The sequence below is a fragment of the Lissotriton helveticus genome, chromosome 1_1, assembly GCF_964261635.1.
Source record: "Lissotriton helveticus chromosome 1_1, aLisHel1.1, whole genome shotgun sequence".
Lineage (NCBI taxonomy): Eukaryota > Metazoa > Chordata > Amphibia > Caudata > Salamandridae > Lissotriton > Lissotriton helveticus.
This window is the reverse complement of record NC_136057.1, coordinates 1,207,791,014-1,207,812,153: the sequence shown is the minus strand read 5'-3', so window position 1 is coordinate 1,207,812,153 and position 21,140 is coordinate 1,207,791,014. Positions and strand designations below refer to the sequence as shown.

The window sequence follows — 21,140 nt, the reverse complement described above, 5'->3', positions numbered from 1 at the left end:
ATTAAATCTATCAAACTCAGAAACTTGACGATACTGTGGATTATTTTTCTTGTTTTGCCCCAGCTAAACCACCCACCCCCTCCCCTCCTAAAACTCCTACAACCAGAGAACCCCACCCACCTCTCCCTACCGCTACCCTTCTAAGAGGCTTTAGGATCTATGATCCCTGTGATGACAAGCTCCTGCCATCCGGATGATCACCCCCCACAACAAACCCCTCACCCTATGGACCAAACACAACAACAGTAAGACAAAACACAATTTGAAATATGCTTTAGACATAGTATATGTTGTTGCCAATATCCTAATATGCGTATAACCCAAGTTTTGCATAGGGTGAGATAATACAAAGTGAAAGAGAAGAAAGGAAAGAAAAGAGACATAATTACAAATCTATTAGCAGTATAGCTTGGTTGTAACCCTTCCGGTGAACGTATCAGAAGCCAGACGGGTGAAACATATTTTAGATAGATTGTAGGAACTCTTTCGCTAACACCTCAGAGGTAAAAAATCAGGTAGGATCTCTAGAAATAGGGCCATACCAGATTCTTTGTCTCTGAAATCCAGGCTCAAGACTTCTTGAACTCACTTTAGGACGGTAATGTTGCTTTATTGCTCTGTCTTTTTTCTTTCAAGATCCTTAATATGTATTGTGCAGGGGGGCGCTGTTCTCGGGTAGAGAGGAGTATGAATGCTGTTTTTTCTTTTTAGTGGTTCTTCTTCTTTTTCTTCTCCTCTTATCCACGTCAGGACTGTTCCCCTTATTGTTATTAGTAGGCTGGTGAGGAGATCGGGGGATTTTGTGTTCAACTCAGCTCCTCCATCACAAGGACCTTAGTCCTGTTGCCTCACGCAGGGGGTGGTGGGTTGGGGGGCCTCAGGTGGGTGGGATCAGGAAGGGTGGCTTGGAGGCAGGGGTGCGCGGCTGGGGGTGTTAGATCTTAAATTTAAAAATTGCTTGAATGTATACTACAATCGTGGCATTTCTGTAGATTTTTGCATTAATATGGCATGCTTAAGGCTAGAAGGGTGGCTTACATTTATTTTGTATGTACCTGGCAGGTCTGGTTCTATAGGCGAAGTAGATGGCATAGGGTAAGATCTGCTTAGCTTCTTGGAATATTTGTGGGCTCAATGACGGCAGAAAAAGGACATTGCTTACAAAAATTGTCCCGGCTCAGCACATCGACTTACTCTGTTTGCAAGAGACTCATGTCCCTTGGACCAGGACCATCTCAGAATTCCAGGGTTTGATTTAGTTGGGTGCTCCCGTCAGACATCTAAGATTAAGGGGGTGCAATTCTAATGAGAAGGGGGATTGGTGTAGGCAGGAAAACCTGCCAAGATTATTCCGGGAGGTGGGTTATTACGGAGCTGATAATTAATGGCAGACCCTTAACAGCATGCACAGTGTATGAATCAAACTTAGATGACCCCAAAGTCTTCCATCACTTGAATGTAGAGTTGGCATCATACCCTCATCCGATTTGTTTGTGCGGTGACATGAATATTAATCTGCCCGCGTATTTTAATATTTCCTCTGACCTAAGATATGGGGGTAAAAAGCCCAGGGTTTTTGGTGTACTGCAATTCCTGATTCAAGAGCATTGCTTGATTGACCTTTGGTCTTACCATAACAACAATCAAGATGGCTTCACATATTACTCGGCCCCTCATAACAAAATGGTCCGGCTGGATTATTTTTTTGTGACGAATCAGTTAGCTGAGGATTCCTCTATCTAAGCCCCTTCAAGAACTTTATCAGACCATAATACTCTGATTGTTGAATGCCCGTTTCCCCAAATCCTTGGCGGTCCAAGGATTTGGACATTTGAAAGGAAGTTGTTAATGGAGCAGTCCTACTTAGATCATATGAGGATTTGGATATCTATTTTAAATATTAACAGGGGGACAGCTTCTGGCACCACGGTTTGGGATACACTTAAGGCTGCTGTTCGCGGTGGGATGAAGAGCTTTTCTGCTTTTCAGCACAAGATGATTCGAGAGCAAATCGCTAGCAGAAGTCCAATTAATAGATGCTATTAAGGATGGACAAGATATAGCTGAAAGCCAGGCATTGGTTGCCAAGACTAGGGCTAGTGTGCTGGAGTTCTTTGGTCAAGACCTTGCTGCCAAATTTTTGCAGTTTCGCACTGAGATGTTCGAGCTGGGTGAAAGATCTGTCAGGGTTCTGGCCAAACGGCTCCAGCAGAGGAATTTGGTTAATCGCATTACTAAGATTCAGGATCATTTAGGTCAGGTTCAGGATACACCAGAGGGGGTTATGGGAGTTTTTTGTAAGTTTTATCATGCATTATACACTGAGGACAATGTTGGCTTAGACATAGAGGCGGAGGTGGGGACCTTTTTTCAGGATATTAATACCCTCCATCTTACATCTCAACAGAATAACATTTTTCTGCTCCCATAGAGTGGGAAGAGGTCGAGCTTGCGATTAACTCTCTAGCCAAGGGGAAGGATGCCTGTCCAGATGCAATTCCTCTGGAATTTTATAAATTGTTTTGTGCAGAGGTTCGGCAGGATTTTCTGTTGGTTCTTAGAGATGAGCAGCATGGCTCTATCCTGGACTCCTGGTGCCAGACCAATATTATTCTGTTTAAGAAAAAAAAAACGGAGCTTGACCTTTCCTCATACCGTCCCATATCCCTTATAAATAAGGATAGCAAAATTTATGCTAAAATCCTATCCACTAGAATAGCTTTGGTCATCACTCCTTTGGTATCATTTCGCCAGCATGGGTTTATCCCGGGGGGGCATACGGCCGATCATATCCGCCGAGTTATTGCATTACTGGACTGGGCACAGGTCACTCGCTCTCCCATCGGTCTGATCCTGTTGGATGCTGAGAAAGCGTTCGACCGGGTCGCTTGGGGATTTCTATAGGCAGTTCTTCGATGGAAGGGTTTTAGTTCTGAATTTACACGTGCGATTTAATCACTGTATAATGGGCTAATATCTAATCCATTCAGTATTAGCAGGAGTACTAGGCAGGGGTGTCCCTGCTCGCCTCTGCTATTTGCCTTATATATTGATCTCTTTTTAAACAAAATAGAACACTCATTAGATATCGTTCCGGTAAGGGTAAACTCTACAGATTATAAAGCTCAGGCCTATGCGGACGACATCGTTGTACTGACCAATGATGTTGCATTGGCCTTCCCAGCTCTACAAACCCTAGCAAAACATTATGGGCAGCTTTCTGGATATAAACTCAATGTTACTAAAACCCAAGTTAATCAATCTTCCGCTGTGGGCCCTTCTCAATCTCCTGTGTTCCAATCTGCAACATACCTAGGTGTTAAAATTACTGCTCTAGTAAGTGACATTCCAGATTTGAACATTGTACCAGTGATTGAATCAGTTAACTCTACTTTGGTAAGATTGAATAATTTCCACCTCTCTGTATGGCGGGACAGCGAGAGGGAGCCCCGGGGACGCGGCAGACAAGGTAAGTGTTTTTAAAAGCTTTCTATCCTTTTATTTAAGTATTTAGGGAGGGCGGGAGGGAGGCGGGCGGCGCGTAGTGGGGCTACGCAGAGTGCGCGGGTGGGCGTAGTTCTGTGCCCACTTCGCGTAGCTCCGCGGAGCCCCACTCCACACACTACGCCCAGGGTTAGTAATTACCCCCCCCACACACAACTTTAAGTCATACAAGGCCGCAGTTTGAGCCCTAGACTTGTAGACTTCTAGGGCTGGTGTAATAGCCTTTGTCGTATTTGCAAAAAGCTTTTTTATAACTGGTGCTGAGTTTTGCATTAAAATAGTTCTTGATTTCTTTATCTGGGGGTTCCATGAAAGTTTTGAATCAATGGTTACTCCGAGATAAACAAAACTAGAAACGCGCTCCGAAATCGCTCCATTCAACTTTATATAATTTTTAAAACACTTATGGGGCCTTATAGACATGTATTTAGTTTTTACTGGGTTTATTTCCAAGTATTTTAATTTGCAATATTCATCAAAAGTATTTAAAAGATTTTGCAGGCCCTTTGGCATTTGCAGCAACAAGATTGTGTCATCTGCAAATGTTAATGCACAAATATGGTTCCCTAGTTTCAGGCAATCATGCTTAGATTTGTGCAGGAACTCACCTATATCATTAACATATAAGAGAAACAAAGTTGGTGCCAGGACACAGCCCTGGCGCACGCCTCTCTTAACTGGTATCTCGTCTGTGACTTCCCCCCATTTGCCCCAACAGACTTTTGCAAAATTGTCCTCGTGAAGCCTAATCAAATGGGCTAAAATATTTGTTGGTACCCCCTGCTGAAATGTATTTATCAATAACAGATCTCTGGGGATTCAATCGAATGCAGCCTTTAATTCAATAAAGGCCACATATAAGTGGCCGGATCTCAGCCTTGTGTATTTCCAGGCGGTAGTTACGAGCCTGAACACTTGATCTATGGTACTAGTTCTCTTTTTAAAACCCACTTGACATGGGGAAAGTATACTGTTTCAATCATCCAGTAATTTAACTTATCTAAGATCTGTTTGGCATAAACTTTTTGCATTGTGTCTATCAAACTGATAGGTCTATAATTAGCAGGATCGCCCCTGCTGCCCTTCTTGTATATTGGGACGATCTACGGCCCCTTCCAAAATTCTGGAATTGGCTGTCCTCTTGCAATTGCATTGCATAAAAGATTAATATATGGGGCCCACACCTCAGGCGCATGTTTAAAGAGGTCCCCAGGTATCTTATCGGGCCAGGAGCTTTCGATGACTTAATAGCAGCTATGGCCAGTGTAATATATTCTATTGCTGAATTTTAACGGTTCAATCTCATTTGACGTCATGAGCTCCTTAAAATTACTTGTCGGATCTCTGACTATTATAGGCGGAGGGGCATATAGATGGTGAAAACGTCAATGCCAAGTGCAAGGGTCCAGATTATAATCTTGAACCGGATTACTTAGTTTACTACCATTAGCAATGACCTGCCAAACCAAGGATTGGTCACCTGTCTTTGAAGCTGTTATCAAGTCTTCCCAGCTAGCATCCTCCAAGTTTCTACGGGCTACCTTCAGAACTTTATTATACGCGTTTCTTTCTTGCCTAATCAAAACTATCTCCTTAGTTTACAAAGCCCTAATGAGGCATTGTTGGGCCGCAACACATTCTTTTTTGAACCATGGGTTAGACAACCGCATCTTGTTACTGTGTTTGGCCTTCCCAGTCTCAGATTTGGTTAGGTACGTTTTATATTTTCTACTATCTTCTGATGGATCTGTGTTATAGGTATGGCTTCAGGACTCACTTTTAAAAAAAGCGATACGAGGTCACTAAAAATATTATAAATACAAGTGAGGGGTTCTACCTTTTCCAGTATAGATGGCCATTTTCTTGCCCTCCTATTATTGCACACTATTGGCTGCAAAATCTCTGTGCCCATTCCAGGTTGAATCAATGAGTGTAGCAGGAAATATTTCTATGTGAGATCTAAACACAAAGGGAAATGATTGCTTTCTCTTCAGTTATCAACTTTAAAATCCTGCATGTAAGCCCAATAGGCAACACTTATCATAATGTAATCTATCCAGGATGAAGAAAGACCTCTCGAAAAGGTATTAGAGCATTCAAGATCTGAGGGGGATCTGCCGTTGCAAGACCTTAGTTCTTTCTCTATAGAAAAATTAAGTAATTGTCTTGCAGAGACAGAGCATCCCAAAGTCTTTTCTGTCCTCAGGAGCGGGATACCCATTGCTAGGTCTTCTTCCTCAAAAATTTTATCTAATACCGACAAGGGTTCATAGAAGCAGTTAAAATCGCCTCCAATTATAATGGGCCCATTGGATTTAATAGAGTCAAGGACTTCTTCTAAATGCTGGATTAATGGTGATTCTTTTGAATGCTCTCTTGGTCTTATATATATATATTGAATAAATACAGCCAGGACTTGTTTGAAAATTTTAAGCTTAAGCCCAGTATGTCATCTGTGACCCTTTTCATCAAAGCCAGCAGCTCAATGCAAGCTGCTTTTGCCCAAAAGCAAATCTGCTTTGCCTCATGAAAGTGAGAGCAAATTTCCTCCTCTCGCATCCATCAATCGAAGCAAAAGTTTACTATGACAGAGCTGCAAGTCTGCATAGATCCCCACTTGCCGTAGAAAACTACAATGTCCATGGCTTAGGCACGACGGCTCATTGTTGAAATATGTCCTCGGACATAATGATACCCAGTGCCATGGAAAGCTCCTCAACAAAAATTGGACGATGCGCCGCCATCCAATCTAATGCCCGAGAACATCGTACTCCCCGAGGCCGGCAATCCGCAACAGACCCCCACATTTTAATGCATGAATGCCCAAAGAAGTAGTGCCCCCCGGAAAAGTGTGGGGCAGCTACACCCTTCCACACTTAAATTTACGTATACCTCCAAAAACATGTTGCTCCTCAGAGTGGAGGGGCAGGAAAGATGCAATGCCCCCCCCCATTTCATTATATTTGCTAAAAGGAAATGGCAGTCCATGTGACAAAAGAAAACCCTGCATCATAACTAAACATTGCTCCTGGGAACTAGCCAACCCTGGGGCTTAATTAAACAAAGCACTCCACACTGCGCTCCGTTTCCCTTTTTCCCGCAGTCTGGGGAAGCTTCCTCCTCCACACTTAAATTTTACGTATACCTCCAAAGACGTACTGCTCCTCCAAGCGTAGGGGGACGGAAGATGCGACCCCCCTCCCTCGCATATCATTATATTTGCTCCATCAAAGTGTCGCTCCCCGTCACAGAAATAAACCATGCATAACTAAACATTGCTCCCAGGAACTAGCTCACCGAGGGCTTAATTAAACGAAACACTCCATACCGCGCTCCATTTTTCTTTTTTCCACCGTGAATTCCAGGCCCTACGCGAATCGTGCCAAAAACATAAATGTTTCTTTACGTTCCGACTCCCTGTGACACCCCTGACCACCCTAGGAAGGTCACACTGTTCCTACCCTACCCTCTTCTACTTAGCAGAGTCACAAAATGGCTCCCAAGGCTTCCTAGCTTGAAGTGTTGGCAGCCGATCCCAGGCAAGTTCGTGCTCGGAACGCCTCAGCCAATCAGATCTCACAATTAACAAATATTGATATCTCTAAATGTGTAAATATCTCAAAAACTACTAAACGGATTTTCACCATTTAATAAAAAGTGTGCTTTCTGAACCAAGTGCTACCTTTTTGTCAAAGTTGGTGTAATTCTGTTCAGCAGTTTGGACTGTAGCCTTGTCTAAAGTTCCCTACGGAAATTAACATGGAGAAAACGTTTTGTGACTCCCCTTTTTTTCTGGCCCCCCCTTCACGAATCACCCCCAAACTTTCAAGCCAAGAGTTGACCTGGATGAACAATTGGTTTTGAAAATTTCGTAAAAATTCTTCAAACGGCGCCGAAGTTATTGGCAAAAAAAAAACGCTTTTCCAACAGAAACTAGATTCTATCTATAACTACCTACACCAAAGATTCCCGAAGTGGATGCAGGCAGCAAATAACACACGGCACAGACCACAGATGAAGATAGAAGAATTTATCCCATTGTTACCATGTCCTCGTAAAGCGTTTCGGCTGCCAACCTGCGGCCTTGATCACACTACACGCTACCTGCAAGTAGCAGTATTATAAAGGCAGATAAGTTGCATTCAATATATGTATATATTACAGTACCTGCAATTGCCAGTAGGTAGTTATAGGTAGGACCTTGTTTCTATTTAAAAAGCGGAGTTGTAAAATGTACTATTCCCACTCCATTCAGTACAACAGTAGGGAAAGTGTTGGATTGCAGACGGGTAAAATTTACTATTCCCACCCCGATCAGAACAAAATTAAAAACAAACAAAATATCTTGAACAAAATAAAACTAATTCAGAAGTAAGTAAATAAATAAATATATAAATATGTTAACAAAAAACAACAAAAATTTAAACATATTGCAATATTAAATTCATATTACAAATAACGACATATATTCTTATAAATAAAATGCAAAAATCATTTCTATACAAATAAATAATTTTATTTAGGAATTATTTATTAACAAAAAAATATTTCTTACTTATATTTAATTTAGGGCGTAACTACAATGACGGTGACTGGAGTGTAAACCGGCCGAGGAATCTAACTCGGAAAGGCCTCATAATCCCTGAAGGTTGGTGTTTCAGCCATCGGAATTATGATGACACTTTCCGACTCCAGATCCATGTCGGCCTTTCCAACATGGAACTGCTGTTGTAAAGTGCATTTGGGGGCCTCACCCCTGTTGGCCATCCGCATGTGGCCCTGGTGCTTGCTACACGGTGCAGGGATGTTGAAAAATGTAAATTTTTCAACGGGAGCTTGTGCTGCAGGCAATTTCGGCCTGCCGCCCAAGATCCCAATGAAAAATGGAAGTTTGTGACCGCATCCGAACAGTGTCAGAACCGCCAACCTGAGGTCAGTTGGTTACCAATCTGCAGTAATGTCGGTCAGAGTCCAACATCGTAATCAGGGGCTGAGTTACTTACCTCCCTATAACCCTACAAAACATACAACCTGCACCTAAAACTTTACTTTAAAAAGCTAAATATTTACACTGTTCATATAAATATGTATCAACAAACTAATTATCATTAAATATGAATTATTAATTAATTATTATTAATTTACTTCCCATAATATACCCCCACTAAACACACACCACACTCATGTAATGTAACAGAAAATGATTTATGCAATTAACGTCATGAATTATCAATTTAATAATTAATATTGATTTAAAAATGCATTATTAATTACTTAAAATGATTTAACTTCCCAACCTTTACTCCTATAAACCCCACAACCCACACCTAAATATTTTAATTTTTTTATTAATTACTTATGAAAAATAATGTATTATCAATTAAATAACTAATAGTAATTAACTACTATTTATTAATTATTATTAATTTACCCCCAAAAAATGCCCCTAAATAAATTGATGTGGTTTGGAAAGCTTTCCGACCGAATGGGTTTGGGAATGGTTTCCGACTGACTCGGATCAGGGGAATTGACTTCAATGGAGCCTTTGCTCCGACCAAATGCATAGGCTCCCATTGAAGAAAGGGGTGGCTGGAGAAAATTGGGCACCCTGTGGCAGGCACCCCCTGGTGCCTGCCACACTGTGCATGGCTAGTAAAGGAGAACCCATTGGTACCCCCACGGGCCCGATTGGGAAGCCTCCGGCGCAGGGGGGCCCACTACGGGCCGCCAAAGTCTGATTTTGACTGCCGATTCGAGTTGGAAGGCATGATTCTGAAAGGCTGTCCAAATCAAGCATCGTACCTGTTCGTTCAGAAACGCGGCCCGTAGAGACAAACTTTTCTGCATCAGACAAAACGGATCGGTCATTCCAAATGCCGTCGGGTTTCCGATTGGGATATTCCTAACGTCCAACTAGCATTTTACTTGGTCGGTCAGAAATATTTACGAGTTGGTCAGAAAGACACGTTCCCGTCTGATTTGGACAGAGCAAATGCCATTAGGAGGCCTTCCTAACCGCGTCAGGATCAGGCCCTAAGTGCCTAATTACGATGTCGGAACCGTTGTGTTCCTGGGACCGACCGACCTCCGGTCAGCGGTCCCTACACCCGATTACAATGTGACCGCACATGGTGTGGCTGCATACTCCCATTCGTCTATGGGTGTGCTACGGCTCAAGGTACCTGACATGGTGCAGAGATTACCAGGAGGGCTCTTGGCCCCAACCAGAGGCAGCAGAATGAATGGGACCCTGCTAGGGGCCCCCAATGTTGGTTTCTGGCAGGCTTTCCATGTTGGAAAACCCGACATGGAAAGCCTGTCGAAAACCGACATCGTGCCGATCTCCAACTGGCTGACTGGCTCCTTGAGCCCGTCGGAATCTGACCCGTTTCAGTTTCAACCGCCTGCATTGAAATGCGTCTGTCGAAACTGACCCGCGATGAGGCTCGGAAGCCCTCTGACTGCCGACCCTCATCGTTATGAGGGCCTAATTATTAATTAATTACAAATAAATTACTTCCCATCATTTTACCCTATGAACCCCCAACCCACACATACAATTTACATAAAAAGAATTATCAGCACAATTAACATAATTTAATATCAATTAAATAATATAATATGAAATAAAAAATTAATTGAGGTATTATAATTACATTTCTTCCCACCCTATACTCCTATAAACCCACAACATTCTACGGCACTAAAAATCACAGACATTAATTACATTTAATTTAATAACTACTAAAAATGTAAGAAATATAATAAAAAACCTAAACAATAATTAGACAACAAAATGTACTTCATAGGCAGTTTTAATATATACTAAAATACATAACAACAATTAAATAGCAATATTTTGAACAACTATATCTTTACAAACGATATTAATTACTTTGATATTTTAATAATCGATATTACTTACCTCAAAATCTCTATTCTTTACAACAATATTCTTGCTGATGATATTTCCTTTTTTTATTATATTTTTATATATTTTATATATTTTTATTTTATAATGTATAAGCAAACATACTACCAAACAGGAAAAAAAACCAGCAGAAAGCAAAAAATAGCTTACATCAAAATAATCAAAATATGTCCTTGTCAGTACACCAGTATGTTCATGTAAATAATGAATTACACAAAGCAGAAACAACCAGCATCTAAAAAATACATATTATTACATTTATAAAATTCATCATAGTACCCAAATTAACTCTCCTGACTTAATCTGTTAACCCAGTCTTTTAGTGGGCTCCACACCTTTATTTCTACCTTTCACCTAAAGCGAGGTTATCACAGGAGGAGGCTTCTTTTTTGGGTACTGAAATCTCCCAGGAGGAGCTATACAGGGCTCCGCAAGCTCTTCCATCTGGCAAAGCCACTGGTACAGACTGTATATCACTGTAATTTTATAAAAAAATGTGTTAATGAGGTTGACCAGGAAATTCTGGGTTTATTCAAGGAGGTTAGAAATTGGCCACATCACCGGCATCATGGGAGACCGCTAATATTATTATTTTTTTTTAAAAAGGGAAGGACTCTATGAATATGGGATCTTATAGACCAATAACACTGTTAAACAGTGATATGAAACTATATTCCAAGATATTTGCATCTCGCCTAATAAGGTTATGCAGCAGTTAGTCACAATTTGGCAACATGGTTTTATTCAGGGTAGGGGGACGGATGACCATATTAGGCAGCTCATTTCGCTATTTGACGCGGCCGATGTCCAAAGGAAACCTTTAGCTGCGGCTTTCTTAGATGCCGAGAAGGCTTTCGACCGTGTGTCGTGGAGCTATCTATGGAGGTGTTTGGCAGCAAATGGTCTTGGCTCAGGGTTTATTAAAGCTATTCAGGTTTTATACGCTAAACCCACAGCTCGTTTACAAATCATGGGGGAGAGTCAGAGCCATTTGTAATAGGCAGGGGAACTAGACAGGGGTGTCCATCTTCCCCCTGTTGTTCGCATTACATATAGACCCCTTTCTCCAAAGCCTTGAGGCTTCTATGAATATTCTTCCAATAGGCTTATCGATTATCACCTCTGAGCCGGATAGCGCAATGGCCGAAGTTGAAATATTGGCCGAGCACTTTGGCTCATTCTCAGGCTACCGGCTAAATAGAGCAAAAACCCTGATCTTAGCTAATAGGTATACCTCGGCTGCTGATAGTAAGATTGTGGAAGAGGTCATATATTTAGGCATACGTGTAAGAGCTAAGGTTGAAGATATTACAGACATAAATCTTACCTCCATAATTGGTAAAATCAAGCATGATATGCGCTGCTGGGAAAATCTAAAGTTATCTATAATCGGCAGATACAACCTGATAAAAATGATGAGTCTGCCTAAACTATTATACATCTTTCGTATAGTTCCCCTCGAAATACACAATACATGGTTTAGGCAGATCGAAAGGGAGGTTGCTAGATTTATATGGTCCAATAAGCGGACACTTAGATCAAATACATTCTTATCTCTTCCTAGAGAAAGAGGGGGTCTCGGTTTACCTAATCTTAAATTATATTATTTAGCAGCTTCTTTACAATATTACTGGCCTCTATTTGGTTTTATGAAAAAGGAAGAAATTGATTCTAATCATGTGCCATCAATATTTGATAATTTGATTGGTTCACAGGCCAATGGCTGTTTTCTAAAAATATACGAACCTATTTCTTTCAAAAAGGCTTGCTTTAAGACTCTAATAGCAGCATATCAAAACTGGGTGGGGGTCAGGAAAAAACTAGGGCTTGGCAAAAATAGTGGATATATGCTATTGATGAATAATAATCAGATACCTGAGGCATTGGCAGATGAGTAACTACAAATGTGGGAGAAAGCAGGGGTCTTTAGGATAGGTGATCTTTTGACAGGGGAACATATTGCCTCCCTTGATGTAGTTAGGGCTAGATTTAAAATTAACCGCCGGGAATTTTTTAAGCTCTTACAAATAAGGGATTTTCTTCTTGAAAAAGCTGGTGCGGCAGTGAGGTTTTCCATGATTCTGTTGATGTAAGCGCTAACTAGTACATCCGGTTTGTCAATTTCGTCTCTGTATAGTATATTGTTTGAGGGTGTAATGGATGACCTTGAAAAGCACGCATTGAAATGGCAGGTCAGAGTAGATGTGGCTGTTTTATGACTTTTGAAGTCAATAGAAATGGCAAAAATGGTATCATGCACTGCAAATTTGAAGGCACAACAATGTAAGACTCTTTTTGGTTTGTATATTACCCATTGTTTTAGGAGTAAGGTATTTGGGGCGGATATGACTCACATTTTCTCTACATGTCAAAGCTTAGATTCACTAAGAAAAGAAATCTCAGGCTTTCTGCAATATGTTTTAAAAAAAGAAGTACAGCTTTCTCTACAGCTTATGCTACTAGGGGTAACGGCACAAGATGACCCTAGCAGCGAATTCCTTTTTATAGATATGTCAGTGCTCAGACTATGTGTTGCTTGAGCGTGGCTAGATCTTCTCCCTCCAACTTTTCTGCAAGGGAAAGAGCACTTTATGAGCAAAAAGGCAGGAAAGGTGCTGATTATATTTACATATCACAATATTTTGGACACTATATTTTAGAATGGTGATAATTTGTTTCCATATTTTGTCTGAATGCCATTTGCAGGATGGGCCATCTCTGACTTGATTAGGGGGAGTAGCTGCCACATACCACATGTGCAAAACACAAAAGCTCTGCCTGCACAACTAACAAAGGGTTTAACACTAGTCTTTTGTTACCCTAGACAACCCTGAGGCCAGGGCAGGTAGGCAGGGAAATTCCAAACACCTCGGGGCAGTGCTTAATTTATAAAATAGTAAGTGCCAGGGCTCTGACCAGGAGGCCACTGCAGTTTGCACCACCCATCGCCCCTGTCATCCCTGCCAAAACAATTACTAACCATCTCTCTTGCATTTAAATGCAACAGGTCAGATTATTCCAGGTCTCCAAAGCTAAAGGAATTGCTGGGAAGGCAGGTATGAGCAATTCTAATGTATATATTATTCTGAAACAACTGTTGTTCTGCTCATCTCTAAATTAGATGAGCAGCACCACCATGTGGTAGACTAATCTAAGTATGACAATTAGGTGCCAGTGCCGAGCACTGGAAAGCAATTAAGTACCTGTGCTGAGCACCGTAAAGCTCAGGCTCAAATTAAGCACTACCTCAGGGGGTGGAAACCTCCAGAACCTTCTCCAACTGCAAAGTGGGCACCAGGAATACATATCGAACTCGCAGACCCAACTTCTCAGTACACCTCAGAACCTGTGGAAGACTCAGAGAAACTGCTGTGAAGCTCTGCTAAAACGACTTCTACTCTATTTCCCTGCTGCCCTGTGGCCTGAGTGAGAGGATTGGACCTGCATTTTGAACCCACAACCACCAGAGAGACTCCAAGGGCCATTGGAACTCAGCACTTGGACTCTGTTTGCTGCGAGTACTACTCTACAAGGGATGTAACCCCAGTCTGGGCTCCTGCAAGCGGTCTTGAAGGTGCTTTGTCAACCCAGCTCTGCTCCTGTGGTTGGACAGTCTGCAGAACGATGCATCTCCTCACAGCTCTGCTTCGAAATCGCCGCAGGGTGACTCATCCCCACCACCAGACCTCACATCGCAGCCCGTAGTCTCCTCGGTACTGCCGATGCGTGACACCCCCTTGATGCAGAATTCTCATCCCAAGTCCCTCGTTGGTGGCATCCTTGATAACGATACATGACTTCAAATTGCAGCCCTGCAGCTTCTTTGGAGCCACCAGTGCGCAATGCATTTCCGACTCAGGATATCACATCACAAGCCCCTCATCAGTAGCATCCTCGACAATGACACAGGACTCCGCATCACAGCCTCACAGCTCCTAAGGGACCACAGCTGCACAATGCACCCTCGATGCAGGATCTCACAATGCTCTGCAAGCTGGATTTAAGGTATTTTGTTCAGCTGACCTAACTTGATCCCTGCATCCAGCCAGTGCTCTATCACAGTCGGCCTGAATTTGTGACTTTTTCCCAGTTGGGCATGACCAGATGACCACAAATGGCACTTTATGCTCCTAGGCATGGTACTCAAGTGTAAGAATATGCTACTTTGTATTAAATGTCTATTTGGACCCTAGGTACAAGGGTGCCTGCATTGGTACTAGGCAGCAGTTTCTGTGTCAGAGCAGGAATGCACCATATCTATCAAGATATGGTGCATTCCTGCCCTCTCTCTTTCACACAACAGTGCAGAAAGTTGTCTTGTTGCATTGCGTTCAGTTGCATTGCGTTGCGTGAAATAATCGTAAACATTAACCCTTGTGCCTAATCTTTTTGTAGAATATGACATCGAAAAGGGGTTTGAACCTTATGAGATTGCTCTGGAAATTAATAGGATTAGAGGGACAGACGCTGAAGGTACATATCTAGCAAAGGGAGGGATTCTCTACCGGCTCTAGCGAAGGGGGAAAAGATGAATAATCCTCCCATGAGTGACACCCTTGTCAGGATGTATCGCCTCACACCCGAAAAGTACAGACAGATGTTTAGGTACAGACAGAAGCTGCCCCATCAGTCCTGATTGAATGGTGTAGATTCCATTTGCAAGACACTGGATGGTTGAGGGAGATGCAGTGAAATAAAAGATTACCACAGGCTACAGAATATGGTGGCAAGAGAGCACATGTTCTGTCTTTGTTTTGAAGAATTGTGGCAACACCTGATTGATAGCAAGCTCACAGACCCCAGACAGCTTGCCAAGGAGGCGGACCGCAGGCTGAGCAGCAGGTTTCACAACCAGTTATCTGGGGGGGGGGTCACCTCAAGGGTGGGCAGTGTCCCCATCAGACAGAAGAGTAGGGAGATAAAAATAAAAGCAGGGAGGTGTCAAAAGGTCCCCAAAATAGTTCCAAGGGCAGAATTCTCAATCCCCACCTGAACAGAAGAGTAAGTTCCCTGACCATAAGTTCTCAGGAAAGGGATGTGTGGCTAGCCTCGGGAAGATGGTGGCCATGACCTTGAATTGCTCCGACCTTGTGAACAATGATCTGCTGCCCCAGGTGAGGAAGATAATACTGCGGGGATGAGCAGCACCCCCTGAGCAGTTTCTGATGGAGAGGCAGCACAACACTCTGCACCCACTCATGACAGCAAGGCCTGCACAAGGGCCATTTGGCAGTGAGGAGTGACCTGGACAGACTGAAGAGATCATAGCAGTGGCCCGCATTGCTCTTCTGCTGCGCCCCTGACAATCCGCGCTTGCCTGCAGCTGCAGGACCCAAGAGATGACCGAGGAAGGATGTGAGTAAGACATGGGATGTTTCAATGCCTGTGGGGATGGCCTGCGATATCTGTCTGCTGTGATCCCCTCATGTTGGCGCTGGTCCCACCCTTCCCGATGCCCTCAGATATGAGGGCATTAAATTGGCGGCTTGACTTATTTATTTATAATTTTTATAAAGCGCTCTGTCACCGACTTGTATCCTAGAGCTGTTCATAACGTTTAAAGTTGATACATGAGAAAAAGAGGGAAGGACCATAAGAAAAAACAGATCAGAGCTCTAAGGAGAAGGATGATTCTGTACCAATTACTTTGTGGAAAGTCAGGTCTTGAGCACCTTCTTGAACTTTAACACATGGGTCCTAGCTCGTAGGAATGGAGGAAGTAAATTCCTGACCTTGATTGTCTGACCATAAAGGTTCTACCTCCTTGCCTGGATTTCCTAAACTTGGGCTCACAAAACAAATTAGCAGATGCGGATCGAAGAGGTCTGTTTGGGATATATCTTCTCAATCTCTTTTGCAAGGGAACAGGGCCCATCCCATGAAAGGCTTTAAGAGTCTACCAAAGAGATTTAGATTGGATTCTTTGCTTAAGTGGCAGCCAGTGTAGCTCCTTTAATGGCCAAAGATGCAGAGGCTCTCTGAGATCTGTTCAAGGCAAGTTTAGCGGCTGTAATGTGCACCCTTGACAGATGATGCACGAGGTATTCAGGTGCATCCAAAAGAAGAGTATTGCAGTATTGAATTTTATTACTTTTGCATAGTTACTAAAAACCATTGCAATACAAGTTCCAGTTAAAACATGAAGATCATAGAAAACAGCATTAGTTACAAATGTTTGTGAACTTCCATAACACATTTAAAAGGTTTGAAACAGTTCCGCTTTAATAGAATAAAAGTGCTTTGCTGCTCGTGCAAGTAGCAGCCAGTATACATAATGCAGTCAATGCGGAGTTAGTTGCTCAGTCTGAGGAAGGTATTATCCAAAAGGGTGCATTGTTAAGGGAGTAGACTGATCACTCTGCGGTGGCTTCCCTGAGCAGCCTTAATTATAGCAACCACTTATTTTGCTCAGGATGGCGCAACACTATGATCCCTGGTGATTGAGCAATTGGCCACCAGCCTAGGATACTGTCCTGTCCGCCTGCCACTGACCTCCGGAGGAACTTTAGTTTAAGATAGATTTTGTCTCGGCTGCATCAAGAAATCTCACTAATCTGCCGTTAAGTTATGGTATTGCTGGATCGAAGCATGTCAAGACTGCTTGCCTCCTCGAACGGATTCCCCTTTGGTTAAAGGGGATTTTTAATAGTTGTCTCCTTTCCTGTAACATCTCATTGCAAAGCATACTAGATGGATAATGTTGTCCTGGCCATTTGTTCACAAGCTACAAGATGTTAAAGTTAGATCCCGCTTCCATGGGGGCAAGTTCTGGGGGCATGGGATCAAGCCAAGGTGGAGCTTTAAGAATTTTAGTTTCTGTGTCTTTGGGTAGCCCAGGTTAAAATATTTTTGGGGGCTACGATCTTGTAGCTGTTCAATGTCATCCAAACATGGGATCTGGCCGAGAAGGCTGCTTTGTCATCCACCAGCAACAGTTTTTTCAGCTAATTTCTTAAAAGCTGAATGGTTAGCCTGTATATTCCAGAGGGCCAGGAGTCCAGTGTTCTTGCAGGAGAATTCTCCGTCTGTTGGAGATCTAGCCATAAGAGCTGGTTTAGAGTTTTAGGTGCCAATGTTCTGATTTTGTTTCAGCAGATGATGTATGGTCCATACCTGGCCCACGATTGCTTTAAGAGGCCAAACTCCAGCCTGAGTTGCGCCGGGTAAGTATAATTTGGGAGGTTGAACATAGTTCTGTATGCTTTTACTAATGTTTTGTCCAGCAATTTTACATCTCTACCTCTCAGTGCCTCACTCCCATAGGTGATTGTGGGTAAAAGTATTGCTTGTGCAATGTTCATTACGGGAGTCAGTGTTGGACCTGTTAGTTTGGTTGTTAAACTTTTCATGGTTAGTGCTAGTATCATCCCTTTCCTTTGCATCTCTTCTTGTTGTCGAGCAAATGTTCCTTCTTTGTCTATGTAGACACATAGGTACTTATTGGCCCCTGCTGGTACTATTTGAGTGCCTCACCGATGCCACGATCTCGATCCTTTCTTCTTGCTGTTGATTGACATTGTCCTAGTTTTCTTTAGGTTGATTGTCAGGTTGCTTTGTTCTGCATAGAGCTGCATTCCATTAAGGAGATGTTGTAAGCCAACTACTGTATGGCTGAGCAGGACTACGTCGTCAGCATAGAGGAGATTGGACAGAGTTGTGCCCCCCAGCCTAGGCGCATGAGAATTACAGATGTTAAGTGTATGTGGTAAATCTGCCAAAAATAGATTGAATAAGGTTGGTGCCCGCAAACAGCCCTGTTTAAGGCCTATTGTTGTTTTTACTTTCCTTGAAAGATGCTTCCCTGTTCCTAGTTTCACCTGAACCCAGGTGTCTTGTCACCTAGTCCAAAGCCAGTTATGAGTGAGAACAGAGAGAGACTGACAAACGTGTAATCCAGGATTGAGCCATTTGTTGTGGAGTAATGACTGGCTATGGGAGGAAAATCACCCGAAAATCTTCAGTTAAGGGCCCTAAGGTTAAAGTGTTCAAGGCCTTCCAGAAGACATCTATTTTTCTTATTTGTTTTCCCGGAAAGTCCCCTTGTGTTGGTATATTGCAGTTTGAGGATTGGAAACTTGCTTTCTTTCCCTCTGATGATCCCAAAAGATATTAATTCAGGTAGTCCGACAAGATGAGATTTGGTGATTCAGCACTGTCTATGTAAATAGTTATTTGGCCAATAAGTTTTGCCGAGTCAATAGCTAAACATTTTGGGTGTATATATGCATTGACAATCGTTACTTCGTTGTATACCCCTGCCAAGGAAAATGTAAATTTGACTGCTAAAGCGACCTCTGTTGCAGGACCAACTGCAGCTAACGTTGCTAGCAGGCTTTAGGAACCAGCCACGCTATTTCAAACTACTTTAGTTCATTAGTATTTTAAACTACTTGTCACTGTTATTTGTTTTTTTAAACAATTGCACTGCGCTGTGTGACTGTGCCGTTCTTCTGCTTTGTATGCTATCATATTTGGCTTACATTTAAATTTGAATCATTGCTTTGGGGTACTGGAAGGGTCGTGACTAAATAGAAATTGTTCCCTCACCTTGCCAAATCCTCTCGTTCTCTCGACGTTTGCTCCCCGGTCCGCAACAGCTTTTGCTGATTGTGTGGAGGGAGCATTAAAGCTACATTTTCCCTCACTTCCGCCAGGACAACTAACGAACGCCATCTTGGGAGGGAGACAGTCTAGTCTCTCCACAAGAATACCTGCCTCATATTATAAAAATGGGGAATGGCGCTGACGCGCAATAGATAACTTTGCTAGCAGGCTTTAGGATCCAGCCTCGCTATTTTAAACTACTTTAGTTCATTAGTATTTTAAACTAATTGTCACTGTTATTTGGTTTTTTAAACAATTGCACTGCACCGTGTGACTTTGCCATTCTTCTGCTTTGTATGCTATCGTATTTGGCTTACATTTAAATTGTAATCATTGCTTTGGGGTACTGGAAGGGTTGTGACTAATTAGAAATTGTTCCCTCACCTTGCCAAATCCTCTCGTTCTCTCGACGTTTGCTCCCTGGTACACCACAGCTTTTGCTGATTGTGTGGAGGGAGCATTAACCCTAGATTTTCCCTTGCGTCCCCCTGAACAACTAATGGATGCCATCTTGTGAGGGAGACGGTCTAATCTCTCCACAAGCATACAGACCTCATATTATAAAAAAAACGGGGAATGGCCCTGACTCGCAGCGGGCGCGCCAAAGGCAAGCCCGTCTGCACCCGTCCACGTCCAGCGCCAGCCATGCTGCTGGTTTTCAACCATGTAAAGTATTTTTGCCGAATTTGTTAAGGCTGTTAAACATTAAAAATCAGTGCAGACATTATATGAATGTAGATCAAATTAGAGGCCCCATTACCTGCTGGGAATGTCGAGCACAGTTACCATTTGCCGAAACCAAATATGCAATGGTAAAAAACAAAATAGCTAACCATCAGGCGGTAATAAAGGGGGGGACTAATCAATGCAAGCTCCCTAGTTAAACATGCATTTGACATCAGAGAGCTGATCATAGAAAAGGAATTAGACTTTCTATGTATTACTGAAACCTTGCTAAAAAAAGATTGTAACCCATATATTGCAGTGGCATTGCCTCCTAATTATACCATATGCAGGAAAGACAGAGAGTACAGTAGGAGAGAGGTGGCTATCATTCACTACAATGGAAACATTTTAACTTACATGCGCTCAAGGGGGCAGAAAGCCTCGGCTTCTGCTGCGCTATAAATGGATAATTTTCATTCTCTGGAGCCTTAATCTACCGATCTCCAGGCAATAGCAGTACCTTCCTGGACTCATTAGGGGAAACTCTCTGCTCAGATACACCAACTTCACTATGCTCGGAGATATAAATCTACACTTAGAAAGCGGTAATAACCCTGGGGTCACGACCTTCTTGGACACAGTCACTCCTCTTGGCCTGAATCAACTGGTTAAGGTACCTACACACAAGGCAGGACATACATTGGATGGAGTCTGCTCCAACTTCACCTTACTTCGGATGGAGGCTCCTATCCCGCAGGCTTGGTCAGATAATTATTTCATTCCCCTGGCCACCCCAATATCCAAGATGGCACAGGTAGCCATGAACAACCCTATGGTGGCGCTGAGGCGTAAATGGCATCTGCTAGCCACTAACCCCAAATTGCCCATAATTGCCCCCAAAAATATACCAAATTTTACTGACGAGCCAGCAGAGGATTCCCACCTCTTCCACACTTGGATGACAGCCTTAAGTGAGGAAATAATTCCTTTGAAGCACACTACCAGAAGGGGTAAAATAAAATCACACAATGATCCATGGTTTACTAAAGATCTAGCGAAGCAACATCTACACTGTAAACAACTAGAACATAGATGGAGAAGGGGCTATGAGGTAGCCAATTTACACATCTATAAAACTCACAGGAAACAATATCATTCAGCTATCAAATTAGCAAAAAAAGATTATTTTGGTAACAGAATAGCTATGGCGAAGCAAAACCAAAAAGAGATATTTGCAATTGTAAAATCGTTTATCGACCCAAAAGCCTTACAGTCAGAAGTTCCTCCCTATCAAACTCTCTGCAATGATATTGCAACATATTTCGATGATAAGATTAAGAATATCCAAAAGGATTTTGGAATTCCAGGCTCACAAGAATCTGTGAACGAACATGATCCAGACTACAGGCATGATAGGACCGTCCTTCACGCCTTT

At 42.6% G+C, this 21,140-nt stretch overlaps 1 long non-coding RNA gene across 1 annotated transcript in view; it reads right to left on the bottom strand.

The window, feature by feature from the left end:
• The window catches only part of LOC144772483 (uncharacterized), a 158,429-nt gene extending 139,294 nt beyond the window's left edge, over window positions 1–19,135 (bottom strand). The window contains exon 1 of the long non-coding RNA XR_013599764.1: window positions 18,983–19,135. This is a non-coding gene — a long non-coding RNA (uncharacterized LOC144772483). The remainder of the gene's footprint in view (window positions 1–18,982) is intronic.
• Window positions 19,136–21,140: the final 2,005 nt, after the last annotated feature.